The sequence below is a fragment of the Chiloscyllium punctatum genome, chromosome 36, assembly GCF_047496795.1.
Source record: "Chiloscyllium punctatum isolate Juve2018m chromosome 36, sChiPun1.3, whole genome shotgun sequence".
Taxonomy (NCBI): Eukaryota; Metazoa; Chordata; class Chondrichthyes; order Orectolobiformes; family Hemiscylliidae; genus Chiloscyllium; species Chiloscyllium punctatum.
Genome location: NC_092774.1, coordinates 7,251,651 through 7,268,943, shown reverse-complemented (window position 1 = coordinate 7,268,943; position 17,293 = coordinate 7,251,651).

Here is a 17,293-nt window from a genome sequence, read left to right as displayed (position 1 = left end):
CAGAATGAAAGGGTAGGAGGTGGAAAGGCGAACATATAGCTGTCATAAAATTATCAGGGGTGTGTATAAGGTGAATAGTAAAGATCTCTTCGCGTGGGTAGGCGAATTCAAACATGGGGTACAAATGTTTAAACTAAGAGGGGAGAGATTTGAGTGAAATTTGTAGGTAATGTTATCATGTAGGGGTTGATGTTGACGTGTAATTAATAGCCCGAGAAAGGGATAGATGCAGTAGCAATTAAAGCATCTCAGAGACATTTGGGCACACATGTGAATGGGAAGAATTTCGAATGAGATGGACCAAACTCCGATGAACGTGAATACTTTAGTTTCAGAAGCCTGTTCGTTCTAAACGAGTTGGACCGAATGAATTGTATCTTTGCTGCATTACTCCATGACTCTAATCTTTGAAAACAGACGCTCTTTGTTCTTGCAGCACTTGGTATCAAAACATCGGATTGCAAAAAAAGTGCTCATGTTAGCGGATATTATTCGAGCTTTTAAGAACTTAAACTCATTGGTTCAGGCATTTTATGAGTAAAAAGTATCTGATTATTATTTTCTTCTCCATCCTACAGAGCGATCCTGCTGCTTTGAAATATTCATTGCTGATTGGATAAGATGGTCAGGTCGGGTATTTTGGGAACATTTCTTGTTTGAATCTTTATAACAGTGGAGATGAAATTCCCCAATCACTTGCATTGATTGTTGTCAGAATGTATTCGATATAAGACACAGATAAACCGGCCCCAGTAATGCACAGTAATTCAATATTTGGATATATGACAATTTTGTGGTTTGGTTCAGATAATATTTTGAAAGTATATGTTTCTCTGCAATCGTTCCCCGACGCCCTCCATCTTCCTCTCCACACATGCACCATTTTATGAGTTTTGATTCATTGCGGCAGAGTTTTTTCACGAGGCTGACTCTAGTTCCTGTCACTGTGTCTCTCAGTCCACAGTAATACACCGCGCTGTCAGACAGCTGCAGCTCACCAATGGTGAAATTGCCTTCACTGGTCGACGTGTCCAGAGACGACAAAAATCGAGTCGCCACTCCTTCAGCTTTGAAGGGATCTCCGTAGCTAGGTATGTATATCAAGAACGTCAGAAATTTTAGCCGTAATGACGGTACAACTGGAAAGAATATGAGGTATATTGGTCAGAGTTTCTGAATTTAATGGTCACTGAGTCTCCTTCGAACAATTTGATCACAGTCGGCTCTTGTAAAATCGAATCTGCACAATTAGCACCTAAAGAAATTTGGAAATAACCGACAATTACTTGTCATATCATCGCTTTAATCAAATAATGTCAAGAATGTGTGAAACTACGTCACAAATAGCGAGGAATAATTAGTTGCAGGGAAGGCCACCATACCTATGTCAATTATCAGCAACCTCTGCCACCTATTGAACTTCCCAGTTAAGAATTCTGCAGCAGTCATCAATGCGTAAAATGTAAAAAGCAGCATGCTTGGCAAGCAGAAGGTGAGTTTGAGCAAGGGGAAATTAAACGAGATTGTCTTTGTTCAGAGATGGTGGTGAGATTCAACACTGCAATCTGAAACTGAAGGGTTTTTATTGCTGATGTTCTGTCATATCCGGTCTTACTGCCAACTTGTTCTTTTGCATAATCATTGCCAAGCGGCAGTACAGTTGTGCTTCATTTTCAAGGGCATAGTGAGTCCACATGCAAGCTATTGACTGCAACACTGTTGTCCTTCTTTCAGGAATGTTAACAATGATTTGGAATTCAGATGAGGGATTATTTAGCAGACTGATTCCTTGAAAGAAAGGACTGCCCAGCAAGTGCTTGTGATGATCAACTGAAGAACTCGGTACTACTATTTTATCCTCTCCACTTTTACTTCAGAAACAAGAGAAATGTAAATTGGCCAATTATCACCTTCCATTTCAGACGACAACATATTGGAGCTAAAATTAGCCATTCCGCCCATCGAGCCTATTCTGACATTGAATGTTGGCTGGTAAGTTTCTCAAACCCATTCTCCTATTTTCTTGCCATCAGCCGTTGACCTGTTTGATACCCAAGAACCTCTCTACCTTTGTCTGAAGTATGGTCAATGATCTGTCCTCTACAGCCTTCTGTGGCAAAGAATTCCTTTGGTGAACGTCGCTGATTCAAGGTGTTCCGGAAAGATCATCACTACTATTTCGTCACATATCTCCCTTAGAACTCTGTGGTGCAATCCATTTCGTTCAGATAATGAAAAATCCTTGGCGGATAGGATCAAGGATAACCCCAAGGCATTTTATGCGTATGTGAGAAACCTGAGAATGACGAGAACGAGTGTAGGTCCGATCAAGGACAGTAGTGGGAGACTGTGTATTGAGTCGGAATAGATAGGAGAGGTCTTGAACAAGTACTTCTCTTCAGTATTTACGAACGAGAGGGACCGTATTGTTGAAGAGGAGAGTGTGAAACGGACTGTTAAGCTAGAAGAGATATCTGTTAGGAAGGAAGATGTGTTGACATTTTGAACAACTTGAGGATAGACAAGTCCCCCGGGCCTGACGGGATATATCCTAGGATTATGTGGGAAGCAAGAGAGGAAATTGCAGTACCGTTGGCAATGATCTTCTCGTCTTCACTGGCAACGGGGGTGGTACCAGGGGACTCGAGAGTAGCGAATGTTGTGCCCCTGTTCAAAAAAGGGAATAGGGATAACCCCGGGAATTACAGGCCAGTTAATCTTACTTCTGTGGTAGGCAAAGTAATGGAAAGGGTACTGAGGGATAGGATTTACGAGTATCTGGAAAGACACTGCTTGATTAGGGACAGCCAGCACGGATTTGTGAAGGGTAGTTCTTGCCTTACAAGTCTTATTGATTTCTTCGAGGAGGTGACCAAGCATGTGGATGAGGGTAGAGCAGTGGATGTAGTGTACATGAATTTTCGTAAGGCATTTGATAAGGTTCCCCATGGTAGGCTTATGCGGAAAGTCAGGAGGCATGGGATAGAGGGAAATTTGGCCAATTGGATAGAAAACTGGCTAACCGGTCGAAGGCAAAGAGTGGTGGTAGATGGTAAATATTCAGCCTGTAGACAGTGGAGTTCCGCAGGGTTCAGTTCTGGGTCCTCTGCTGTTTGTAATTTTTATTAATGACTTAGATGAGGGAGTCGAAGTGTGGGTCAGTAAATTTGCAGATGATACGAAGATAGGTGGAGTTGTGGACAGTGAGGAGGGCATTTGTCGTTTGCAAAGGGACTTAGATATGATGCAGAGCTGGGCTGAGGAGTGGCAGATGGAGTTCAACACTGCCAAGTGTGAGGTTGTCCATTTTGGAAGAACAAATAAGAATGCGGAATACAGGGTTAATGGTGGGGTTCTTAGTCAGGTGGAGGAACAGAGGGATCTTGGGGTCTATGTACATAGATCTTTGAAGGTTGCCATGCAGGTGGATAGAGTTTGTAAGAAGGCCTATGGTGTATTATCGTTCATTAGCAGAGGGATTGAATTCAAGAGTCGTGAAGTGATGTTGCAGCTGTATAGGACTTTGGTTTGGCCACAGTTGGAGTACTGTGTGCAGTTCTGGTCGCCTCACTTGAGGAAAGATGTGGAAGCTTTGGAGAGGGTGCAGAGAAGATTTCCACGGATGTTGCCTGGAATGGAGAGTAGGTCGTGCGAGGATAGGCTGAGAGTTCTCGGCCTTTTCTCGTTGGAATGGCGAAGGATGAGGGGTGACTTGATAGAGGTTTATAAGATGATCAGAGGAATAGATCGAGTAGACAGTCAGAAACTTTTCCCCTGGGTACAACAGAGTGTTACAAGGGGACATAAATTTAAGGTGAAGGGTGGAAGGTATAGGGGAGATGTCAGGGGTGGGTTCTTCACCCAGAGAGTGGTGCGGGCATTTAATGCGCTGCCCGTGGGAGTGGTGGAGTCAGAATCATTGGCGACCTTTAAGTGGCATTTGGATAGGTACATGGATGGGTGCTTAATCTAGGTTAGAAGTTCGGCACAACATCGTGGGCCGAAGGGCCTGTTCTGTGCTGTATTGTTCTATGTTCTATGTTCTATGTTCTAATTGACCCAACTTTCTTGCAACTTCTTCTTTATGATGGTCACCATACTCAGCTCAGCTGCCTTGCGCTCTGAAAGGTTTGGGGATTCTACTTGTCACTTCCACCAGGAAGACTGATACAAAGTAACGTTAAGTTCCTCAGTCATTTCTTTGTTCCTCTCTCCTCTCTGCGCAGCGTCATTTTCAAGCAGCCTCTCTTTTGCCCTCCTTAGATATAAAGAATCCCTTACAGTCTTCCTTCATATCAATGACTAGGTTACTGTCATATTAACTCTTCTCCGTTCTTGCTTCTTCCTTAGTTATTCTCTGTTGGTCTTTGTAAGTTTCCCAATTCTGCAGTTACCGCCGACCTTTCGCCACATTATATGTTTTCTCTTTTGTTTTTGTGATAACCCTGACTTTCCCAATCAGCCTTGGTTGTCTCTTCCTCCCCGTACCATGCTTCTTTTCTTCAGATAAATCTCTGCTGTAATTCCTGACTTACTTCAAGAGACCCCTGACATTGCTGTCCCACTCCCTTTCCTGCTGTCCTTCTCTCCCAGTTAATTCTAACCTGCTCCTCCTCATGACTCTGTTGTTGTGTTTGTCCAACTGCAACAGCGCTACCTTTGATTCTATCTTCAGCCTCGCAAATTTTGGAATGAATCCAATCATACAAATATCACGGCCCCGAAGTGTTCCTTTCCCTTCAGCTTCCTTATCAAGTCTGCATCGTTGTACGAAAATAAATCCATTTTGCCTGTTTGCCAGAGGGTTCCACCACAAGCTGCTCCAAAACGCCGTCTTGTCAACATCTCAAGACTTGTTTTTCTTGCAATCCGCTGCGAACCAAATTTCCCTTGTCTTTCTGCATATTGAAATCCCCATAGTCTCTGCATTCTTTCATTTCCACGCATCTTTTCATTCTCCTTGTCTATTTTGCATCCATCTCCTGACGACTATTTGGAGACCTATATTTTTCTTTGCTTCTGCAGTTCCTCAATACTACGCCAACCTTCATTTCTTACTATTCATTTAGTTATATGTATTCCTAATAAGGCGATCCTACCCCGCCGCACACGTCTATATTGTGAAAAGACGTAAACTTAAACTACGTATTCTTTAAATATTCAGCTGCCAATCCTGATCATCTTGCAGCCACATCTCCGTTATACCCACCACATTTGAGGTGCCAATTTTGATTCACGACCCAAGCTCACTTGCCTTATTCGTTGCACTGCATACATTCAGATGTAACACCTTCAGTCCGGTAATAACCGTCCCTCTTCTGATTGTCATTCATTTATGCTGCGTGTTTGACGTTTGATCGTTAACACCTTCCATGCAGTCTGTCCTTTGTGAGTCTGTGCTGGTGATTTCAATAACCCCTCCAAAGTTTCACCATGTATCTTAGCAAATCTATTGCTGATGTTCGAAACTGTGAAGAATTTCACATCTTTTCAACAGAAGGCGCCGTATTTGACCTTCAATGAACTGGAAACCGTGTTCCTGCCAGCTTCCACACTTGTTAATTATGATTTTAGTATTTACTTCCTACAACATTTTCTTTCATGCTTTGCTGTTGAACTTTCCCAGGTTTACTTATTGGTTCAAGGTTTTTTCTCGAGATGTCTCATTTTTCTTCTTATTCTCCACTAAATATCCAACAAAATATTCTGTATTTCTACACCATTAACAAGCGTATACATTACCCAGATATTATTTTAAATGCAGTAAGCTAAACATGTCAAGGAGTAATACATTTCAACGTGACATGGTGGCTCATTAGTTTACACTTTTTTCTCACAGTACCACAGACCTGGTTCAATTCCAGCCCCCCACGATTATCTGTGTGGTGTTAGCACATTTTAATTCTCTGTGTGTGAGTTTCTGCCACGCGTGATTTTTTGCCATTTCCACAAACGTGCAAATTGGTTGGCATTTCCATGCTGGAAGATTGCCTACATTGTCCAGGAAGTCTTGATATGGTGTGTTCGCCTTCCGAGTTGCACGTTCCAGCGACAGAGTCAGGGGTCAGTCGGTGTGGACTTGTGTATTCAGCAAAACCATTAGTTTTACTGCGGTTCGAAGAAGTACTTTACGTATTCTGCCATTTTATGAAGCACGGATTTTATATCTGTCTCTCTCTCTCTGTTCTATCTCTCACGATCTATCTATCTCTATCTCTTTCTCTGTGTTGCAGCAAATTAGACTGTGATTGTGATTCTGTCTCGAAAAAGGTGTGGTCAGTCTGCGTGTATGACACTTTACCTGGTATCCATGGCGGTGACAGATCTCCTGCTCCTTGTCACCGCAGTAATATTAAATCGGATTGCTGGGATTTACTTTCCATTCAGTTTCCAGTCCATCACTTCTGTTTGCAGTCTCCGTACTGTCCGATCTTCAACTGCAGGAGACTGCACCGCTTGGCTGACTGTAACTTTCACCTTTGATCGATTTGTGGCGATTTCCAGTCAGGAGCTAAAAATAAAATATCGCACGAAAAATACAGCAGCACGAGACTTGGAAATCGTGGCTGCATTATGTGTTTTAAAAACGCATTTTTGTATTTTATATATGAACCTCTGTACACATTCAACAATGTACCCTGGTTCTGCAAACCAAGATTGATATTTTATGTGTCACCTGCATGGGCTGCATATGACTTAATACGTTGTATTTTCAGCCCTGTTCTCAAAATTACTTTGATTTTATTATTCAATGCTTTGACCGTCAGAAACATTCTGTTGGCGAATTCAGCCTGCAGGAGACTCCGGGCCCACAGTTACGTTGAGAATCAGAATGTCCCAGCGATGGAAAAACGGAGAAAGTCCATTGTTTTACTCTTTTCCATTTCAGGTAGTTTCCTCTTGCTGTATTTGTTATCTTTTATCACGATTTTCTATGTCCGAATTGCCAAAGTTATATATTTCTCAGGTTCAGATTTCAGTGAGTCAACATTTGTCCTTGAGGAGAATGGATTTATGCTTTTATTTTCGTGTTCCTGCATCAACCCGTTTATTTATGCTGGAACACAAAATAAATTCAGAATTGCGTTAAAGAATGAGCTCAAATATCCGTTGTGTCGATTTCATAAATAATTCGAAATATAATAATAGAAATATTCGACGTTAGCGATATGCACTGTTCCAAAAGTATAACATAACAATACTAGACAAGGAATATGCCATTTTAACGGAATGTGTCGTAATAATGAGTAGTATCAGGAATTCTTTCACGTTTTATTCATTTGATGTTGTTTAATGTGACCAGATAAACCAAAGTTTGTTGTTTTCCATAATTACATACATATTGTCAACTTAAAAGACGATTTTTCTGAAATAAATCAAAACGCTATCTCTTGTACAATTGACTGAGGCTATGTTTCGTTTAATTAATGGATTTTAATGATCTATTGTACAAGTACCTGAGCTATTGTCCGTTGTGACAAACTATCGTTTATGAACAGAAATGCAAGCGATTTCAGTGATCAGTCAAAAATAATCCAAAATAAATTTAGCATGAATAGACAATTGTGATCGAATTTAACTAAATGCTGTACCATGGAATCTGAGACAATAATGCTTCTATACTCTGTTGAAATAGCTTTGTAGCATTGGGCGTGAGTCATCAGACTGCAGATAGAATAAGCTCCATTTCTGAAATAGAAGAAACGTTGAATTTATTTAATTTTTTAAGCTTTAGAAAGGTTTCAAAAAAGTTTTCTGTGTGTTCAGAACCTCTCGTGTGTTTCCATACAATGAGCTCAGGTTGTGAGTCGAAGTATTGCCGGTAGGAGAATAAATAATATTTATTGTTGGTGGGTTTATACGAACAAGTTGAAATCCCAACTTCTCATTCGATCTAACCACCTTAGAACAGCAGCTGAGTCATACATTCTCAATGACACTTTGGAAGGAGATTTCTGTTTCACAGATGTGAAGGTTGTTAAAAACCCATTCCAGATGTTTTAATCATTTATTTCAAAACATGAATATCATTGGTTTGCTCATCATTTATTTCTCCTCACTCATGTCCACGTCGTGCTGATGGTGATGGTGTGCCTTCCTGAAGCCATAAAAGGCATGAGCTGTTGGGGCAAAATTTTATTGTTTGGGATGGTGGGTGCATCGTGGGAGATTTCTATCATGCCAGTGAAACTGTTGAGCATTCGCAATGTTGCAAGTCAGGATGGTGTATAATTCGAGATTAACTTGTAGGTGGTCGTGCAACGCTGAAACTCGGAGTTTTACATTGGGTTCGTTTGTTTGGACCACATATCATGTCTGGAAATCGGATCGTCTAATCGCCTGTGTCTTGGTCGGAGTGACTCCCGTGATCTGATCTGGAATCAGCTTAAGTCAAATGATACTGTATTTTTTTCGAAACAGTCCCAACGTCCTTCATGATAAGAGAATGGCATCTATGATTATTTAGCAAAACGTAATGAAGAATACATTTGTTTTGTTATAAATGAAGCCATAATTAATTGTCACGCATGACCATAATGCTTCATTAATATGTTATTTGAGTTCTATCGCATGGAACCTCCCCTCCTTTTGCCTATCAGCATTGACTGGATAACCCATCGTCATCAGATACAAGATGTTCACTGAGAGAGGAGAGTGAGTGCTGCATTAATGTTGTCCATCCATCTATCTTTCCTCTATTCACCTGGCAGTAGAGCGATGGCACATGGATGTTTCGCCACCATTCACGCACAAATATATTAGAACTAGAGGTAGGTGAGCACTTTGGGGACAGTGACCACAATTCGGTGATTTTTACTCTAGTGATGGAGAGGGATAAGGGTGTACTACAGGGCAAGAGTTATAGCTGGGGGCAGGGAAATTATGATGCGTTGAGGCATGACTTAGGATGTGTGGATTGGAAAAGTAGATTCCAAGGCAAGAGCGTACTTGATATGTGGAACTTGTTCAAGGAGCAACTATTGAGTGTCCTTGATAAGTACGTACCTATCAGGCAGGGAGGAAAGGGTCGTGTGAGGGAGCCGTGGTTTAATAAGGAGTTGGAATCCCTTGTTAAATGAAAGAGGGCGGCCTTTGTAAAGATGAGGCGTGAAGGTTCAATAGGGGCGATTGAGAGTTATAAGGTAGCCCGGAAGGACCTGAAGAGAGAGCTAAGAGCAGCAAGGAGGGGACATGAAAGGTCCTTAGTTGGTAGGATTAGGGAAAACCCTAAGGCTTTCTATAGGTATGTTAGGAATAAAAGAATGACTAGGGAAGGAATAGGTCCAATCAATGATAGTAATGGGAAGTTGCGTGTGGAGGCTGAAGAGATTGGGGAGGCGCTGAATGAATACTTTTCCTCAGTATTCACTCAGGAACAGGACATTGTTGTCGATTTGAATACTGAGGCACGAATAAGTAGAATGGATGGCTTTGAGATATGTAGAGAAGAGGTGTTGGAAATTCTGGCAAGGGTGAAAATAGATAAGTCCCCTGGGCCTGATGGCATTTATCCTAGGATTCTCTGGGAAGCAAGGGAGGAGATTGCAGAGCCATTGGCCTTGATTTTTGTGTCCTCTTTGTCGACAGGAGTAGTGCCAGAGGACTGGAGGCTAGCAAACGTGGTTCCCTTGTTCAAGAAGGGGAGTAGGGATAATCCAAGAAACTATAGGCCAGTGAGTCTCACTTCTGTTGTGGGCAAAGTCTTAGAGAGAATTGTAAGGGATAGGATTTATGCACATCTGGATAAGAATGATGTGATCAAGGATAGTCAGCATGGTTTTGTGAAGGGCAGGTCGTGCCTCACAAACCTTATTGAATTCTTTGAGAAGGTGACGAAGGAGGTAGATGAGGGGAAAGCGGTAGATGTGGTATATATGGATTTTAGTAAGGCGTTTGATAAGGTCCCCCATGGTAGGCTACTGCAGAAAATACAGAGATATGGCATTGAGGGTGTGTTGGAGGTTTGGATTAGGAATTGGCTCTCTGGAAGAAGACAGAGGGTAGTAGTTGATGGCAAAGGTTCATCTTGGAGTGCCGTCACTAGCGGTGTTCCACAAGGATCTGTTTTGGGACCATTGCTGTTTGTCATTTTTATAAATGACCTGGAGGAAGGGTTAGAAGGTTGGGTGAGCAAGTTTGCGGATGATACGAAAGTCGGAGGAGTTGTAGACAGTGAGGAAGGATATGGCAGGTTACAGCGGGATATAGAGAAGCTGCAGAGCTGGGCAGAAAGGTGGCAAATGGAGTTCAATGTAGCTAAGTGTGAAGTGATTCACTTTGGTAAGAGTAATAAAAAGATGGATTACTGGGCGAATGGTAGACTACTTGGTAGTGTGGAAGAGCAGAGGGATCTTGGTGTCCATGTACACAGATCTCTGAAAGTTGCCACCCAGGTAAATAGTGCAGTGAAGAAGACATATGGCGTACTGGCTTTTATTGGAAGAGGAATTGAGTTCCGGAGTCCTGAGGTCATGCTGCAGTTGTATAAGACTCTGGTGCGGCCGCATCTGGAATATTGTGTGCAGTTTTGGTCGCCATACTATAGGAAGGATGTGGAGGCACTGGAACGGGTGCAGAGGAAGTTTACCAGGATGTTGCCTGGTATGGTAGGAAGATCCTATGAGGAAAGGCTGAGGCACTTGGGGTTGTTTTCTTTGGAGAAAAGAAGGTTTAGGGGTGATTTGATAGAGGTGTACAAGATGATTAGGGGGTTACATAGGGTTGACAGTGAGAACCTTTTTCCACGTATGGAGTCAGCTATTACAAGGGGGCATAGCTTTAAATTAAGGGGGGGTAGATATAGGACTGATGTTAGGGGGAGGTTCTTCACTCAGCGAGTCGGAAGTTCAGGAATGCCCTGCCAGTAGCAGTAGTGGACTCTCCCTCTTTATGGGTATTTAAGCGGGCATTGGATAGGTATATGGAGGATAGTGGGTTAGTGTAGGTTAGGTGGGCTTTGATCGGCGCATCATCGAGGGCCGAAGGGCCTGTACTGCGCTGTATTCTTCTATGTTCTATATTGGGATCACCCATTCCGTCCAAAATGACAAACGGGATGCATTAAACATTGAGTTAACATGTTTGTTTTGAAAAAAAGTAACCAAATTGTATATTTCAATTCATTGCTCCTCGGGTGAAAGGGTTTGAATAAACTCGGACATTTTGAAGATGACATGATGTTAACAGAACTCAATTCGCTTCGAAAGGGTGAACAAATATGCACAGAATAGTGAAAGTCATCTTTTCTGCATTTACGACCACATTGCCGCTGCTGTAGGTGGCACAGATAAGAAATTAATTCTAAATAAATAACACCTATCAGTGCGCTGAATATGACACATTATATTAGATGCATTGCGTTGTGAAAACTGTATTCATAAATGACTTTAATCAAAAATGCAAGTACTGGAATGATGTAATAGTGATAGGATAACGTGTTACAAGAGGATGGAGCTCCAAATTATGTTGTATTAAGAAGTAACTATGGTAACTCTTGTTGGAGTGGAATGCAATTGGAAAAGAAACCATATTTAATTACTCTGCATTTTATTATCTGCTGCTAGCTTTTCTGCATATGACTTTTCTGTTGGATAGATGAATATCGTTCTCTCACGGAATGTGGCTAGCACCAAGGGCAACGTTTATTGACCATCAGCAACTATTAATTTAGTGGATGCATTTGTACATTGTTTATTCAAATATGGAAATAAAATGCAGTGGCCTGCTTCACTGGACAGTTGACTAACAAATTTGACACTGGAAGATAAACGTTGACAGTGGGGATAATGAAGAAAGACTAAAACAAATAATTATGTTGTGTGGAGCGTTGTAAAGAAGAAAGGAGTAAAGAACATCTGAAGATGGAATTGCAAAGGTCAGGTCTGGACAGTTACAGGACGAACGATAGGAAATTAAGATCCTTATTTCAGAGATAGAGTGTGGAACTGGAAGTATGCTGTGATACAACTCAGGAGAGAAAGGCAAGGACAAATTCTATTCAATGTCTATTCCTGTAAACATACAAACTGATGACACGAGGAATAAAGCTAACTTCGTGTATTTTCCCAAAGATTCATTATGTAGTCAGGGCTGGATAGTAGTGTCGTCATTTATTGTGGAAGTGGAAGCATTGGAAAGACCCAGAGGAAATTTGTCAGGAACTTGCATGGTGTGTTGGGAATGTCTTATGAGGAATGCTGAGACTCTTGAAGCTGATTTCGTTCAGGAGATGAACATTAGGAGGTGATATATTAGAGGCATACAAGATGATCAGAGGATTTGATAGGATGGACAGTGAGAGGCGTTTTCCTCGAATGGTAATGGCTGGCACGAGGGACCATAGATTTAAACTGTGTAGAGATATATCTAGGACAGATGTCAGAAGTAGGTTCCTTGCTCAAAGAGTTTTAAGTGCATGGAATGCCCTGCATTTGACAATGGCAGACTCTCTGAATTTAAGGGCATTTACATGTTCATTGGATAAATATATAGATGATAATGGAGGTTAAATGGTCTTCAGATCGGTTTTAGATGTCGACGCAAAATCCACGCAGAATGACTTGTACTGCACTGTGTTGGTCTATGTTATGTGTTCTATATTATCAGAAAAAAAACACATTACATAACAGTGGGGAGGTTAGTTTCAGCATTACAGGACTTTGGTTAATTTGTGCAGTTCCAGTCAACGCGCTCTGGAAAGGATAATAATATATTGGAGGGGTGCGGATAAATTCACAAGTATAATATCTTGGTTGTAGTACTTTAGTTCTGGATGAGGTCTCGGATAAGTTCAGGCTGTTTTCTTTGAAGCAGAGAAGGTTGGTGGTTGACTTATTAGACGTGTATGGGATTATGAGGGGCATGCGTAGAGAGGATTGAAAACAGTTGCTCACCTGAATTGAAAGGTCATGAACAAAGGAACGTTATGATAAGGTGAAAGGCAGTAGGTACAGAAGCAACTTGAGGAAAATATTTTTTCGTCTAAAGCGTGATAGAGGTATGGAATTCAAATCCAGGGATGACAGTTGAAGCGGGTAACCTCACAATGTTAAAACGAAAATGTTTGAATGTCGACTTGTACAACAAACAGAATATGAACCATGTGCCAATAAGTGAGATTTTGCATATTTAGCACATTCTAGGATGAAGAGATTACATTGGCTGAAGTGCCTATTTGAAACTCTATGAAGTTATGAAGCATGATACTAAGAAACAATTGAAGATACGAGATTTTGCAAGTCTTTTGGTTCCTGGAATTTTCTGAAGGTAGCAACGATCACTTTGAAGTATCAGCTTCACGAGTTACGCTGTTCCATCGCAGCCACAACACTTGCATCAACATATCAGACAATGTGGTAAAATGTTCTGTCTAATCCTGTACATTTACACACACACACACAAAACCTCCATGCAACAAAATAACACGACATCTGTCCACATGCCACCAACGAATTAATCCAAAGGTATGGATAAGCTGAAAGTGCAGTTTTGCTGGATTGGCCATATTAAATTGCCCATAGTGTTAGGTGCGGCAGTCAGGGATAAATGTGGGGATCGGGGAGTGGGTCTGGGTGCATTACTCTTCAAAGGGTCCGTGTGGACTTGTTGGGCCGAAGGGTCTGTTTCCATACTGTAGGGAATGTAATCTAATCTAATATAGTAGATTGTTGACAATGTTGCAAAGTATTACCTGCAAGGGAATGCCTTTTTCGAAGATGTACTGATTGATTCCACTGGCCCATAACTCATAATTTGACAATGGCTGACTTCCAACCATGCACCAAGGAGCTAAAAGGTAGTTGTGGTGGGAGAGGCTGCTTAGCCATCAAAGCAGATTTCAACTGAGGTTTGCATCAAGAACCTGAACAAATTAGGAGTCCGTAGATTTCAAGGCAGACTCTCTGATCAGTTGAGACAGAACTAGCACAAATGTGCATGCTTGTAACTCTTGTACATTCGGCATCACAGGAACAAGCAGAAGATGATTCTTAATGTACTGGCTCATGTTCAATTTTCTTTAGCTTCTTCATCATTGACATTCCAGACCTGACAATAATTGATGTCGAGTCTTCGCTGATGATTGCACAATGTTCAACACCATTCATGATTACTCAGCTGCGGAAAGAATTAGAGTCCACATTTAGACGGATGTGGACAATATTCAAAAATGGCCTGGAATGTTCTCACTGATATTTATGTTGCACAAGTGCAGAAAATGATCATTTCTGAAGGAAACCTTTGACAATGAAGGTTTTACCACCTCCAAAACCCCCATATCATATTCTGAAAAATAGTATTGACTGGACACAACTCGTCATGAGTAATTTGGCCAAGGAGTGTGCCTGAAGTTAGAAATTCTTTGGAGGGTTGTTAATAAAGTACATCAACTATGTCGGCGAACAGCTAAAAGGCTTCAGTCAGACATGTGGTGGAACAGGATCAATTTGTCTGCACATATTTAGCTTCTGGAGTACTTCAAAAGCGAAACACAACCCAAGCCGAAACAGACCAATTCGTCATCCTTGAAACCACAATCTTCAACATTTCAGTCCATTCGCTCCTGAAGTGTGATTGCGATGGTGTGTCATATCTGCAAGATGCTCAGTGGAAAGTCTTTACTGATCCTTCAACAGGTGTTCTAATCTGGATGAATCTACGTGCCAGAACTGGAAAAGTTTGCAGGTGTTTGGAAATTCTACCGCCTACACCTTCCTGTCCAAATTAGCGACCATTCACAAGTGAAACAACCTTATGCAGGTTCACTCTCAGTTCCTCAAATTATCAGAACGTAATGTCTTTCCCTCAGCTTTCTTACCTAACATGATGTGTCAGAACATCACTTCTCGGCAAAACATAAAAAAGGAAGCGTAGCAACCTTGCATATTTCTCGAAATGGGAGAGAACCAGAATGGCGGCTGCCGCCACTACTCAAGACCGGTCTGAATTTGAAAACAAATTAAATTGAGATGTGTAGAGAAAACCGTAAGTTTATTGTGTAAAGAGCAGAAGTCTTGGAGAGAAAAGACAATCAGCGTAAGACTTCCGAAGACATAACAAATAAAATGCATCATAACAAGGGAGTGAATGTGGTGCATTTGCAATTTTAGAAAGCTTATGATGTGAGCAGACATAAAGTGCTCGTATTCCAGATGAAAACATATGGTCCGTGATAATGTAGTGGCATAGATTGAGAATTGATATCAGACAAGAAAAAGCTTGCGTCTGGAATGGAAGGCTGCGACTAGATGATTACCACATGGGACAGTCATTGGGCGCCAAAAAGGAACAAAATATGTAAATGATTTGCACGATGGCATCAACTGTAATATTTACAATGAAAATGGACAGAAGTGGGAACACTGATTTGATTTCAAGGCGATGCAGTCAAAATATTGATGAGGCACGCACATGTTCGAGGTGATATTTTTTGGACATGTGCAAAGTCATCCACATCAGGAGAGAAAATACAAAACAAAGCAGATGTTTCTTTGAACGTTGGTAGATTTGGAAACTTCGATGCAAAAAGGAATTTGAGGGTTCTTATAAACTGGTAATTGAAACAAAGAATTATGCAGGTATGGTGGTGAATGCTGTGTTGGATTTCAATTGAGTAAGACTGTTTTGGAGCAGATGTATAGCATATTGTGAGTCTTGGAATATTGTGTGCGAGTTCTTTTTGACATGCTTTGTCGAGAAGAAATCAATGACAAAGAGGGAGATGCAGACAAAGATTCAACGACCTGAGTCTTGGGATAGCACGTTTGTCATATGATGTGAGGTGAGGACGAATGGTCCTGTACTCACTTCAATTTTGGAGAAGTACACCTGATGCCATCGAAGCATTTTGAAAAGGATTGACAGTCTGGAAATATGGAGGAATGGGGTGGTTCGTGATGTGTGGTTTTGCTCAAACATTGAATCGCCTTCTCAGAATACAGCATGCATCATTAGGGCCGATATTAGTCGAGGTTTCTTAACTCAAAGGATGGAGAACCTCTCAGTGTAGCTTGTGGGACATTTTCAAATGCTTGGATGAAATAAATATAAACTACATAAACTGCATTATCCGCATCTACATACCTCATCATAGTTTCAAAACATTTATTTGTTCGTTATGAACAACTTCAGTCAAAACCATGATAATTATCCATGATAAAATCTTACCTCTCTAAGTGGACAACAATTCTGTCCTTCATTATATTATTCGATCATTTTCCTCCACTGATGTGGCACCAAGTGATCTGCAATTTCCTGCTAAATACTGAACATTTTTCCTGAAATTTTGAACCACATTATCTATTTTCAGCCCTCTCGCACCTTTCTGCAGCGAGAAAAAATGTTAAAGTTGGGTGACGTACGGCTTTCATTTACTCCTTATCTCCCAAAGCAGACTGGGATACAACGAATTTGGAAATTGGATTTTCTCTATGACTTCCAAACTGAAGTTACATATGCCACAGAAATAATCCTAAAGTAAACATTAATTGAGACAGTTTCTATCTGGAGGCCTTTGGAGTTACTAACGTACTGAGACTGTCACAACGTTTCGAAGTCCATCCATAGTATCATATTTCCAAAAACATGTCACCTCAATCAGTCACTAAAGAGTAACATCCACTGATATTTTAATCTGCCAGCTATATGTTATAAAAGACTCAGCTGTGCCTCTGACTGTTCAATGGATTTTGATCATTTAACATTACTCCATATTTCTCAGGTTATCTTTGTTTAATCTGCAATTTATCAGACTCTGGGATCTTGGCAAGATAGCCAAGGAAAAGGGAACGCAGATGATCACTTCATAGAAATGGAATTGGAAAAAATAGTCACAAGAAGCGAATAGTTAAAGGCATCCTGTCTGAAATTGTACCGAGGATACAGAATTTAATGAGTAAATTTGACAATCAAGACAGCAAACAATACATTTTATTTGCTTTTGTGGTATTCGTTTATGTCTGATACATGAATTTACATGGTGTTTCAAATTAAAAATTAATACTTCATATATTGTTGTGGTTCTGTTAGCCGAGCTGGGAATCTCTATTGCAGACGTTTCGTTCCCTATCTCGGTGACATCCTCAGTGCTTGGGAGGCTCCAGTGAGGCGCTTCTGTGTTATTATCTACGACATTTATCGTGGTTTGTCTCTGCTGCTTCCAGTTGTCAGTTCTAGCTGTCTGCTGCAGTGGCCGGTATATTGGTTCCAGGTCGATATGTTTGTTGATCGAATCTGTGGATGAGATCATGCCACAAACCAATGGACGAGCCACGTTACCATATATCAAGAACATTTC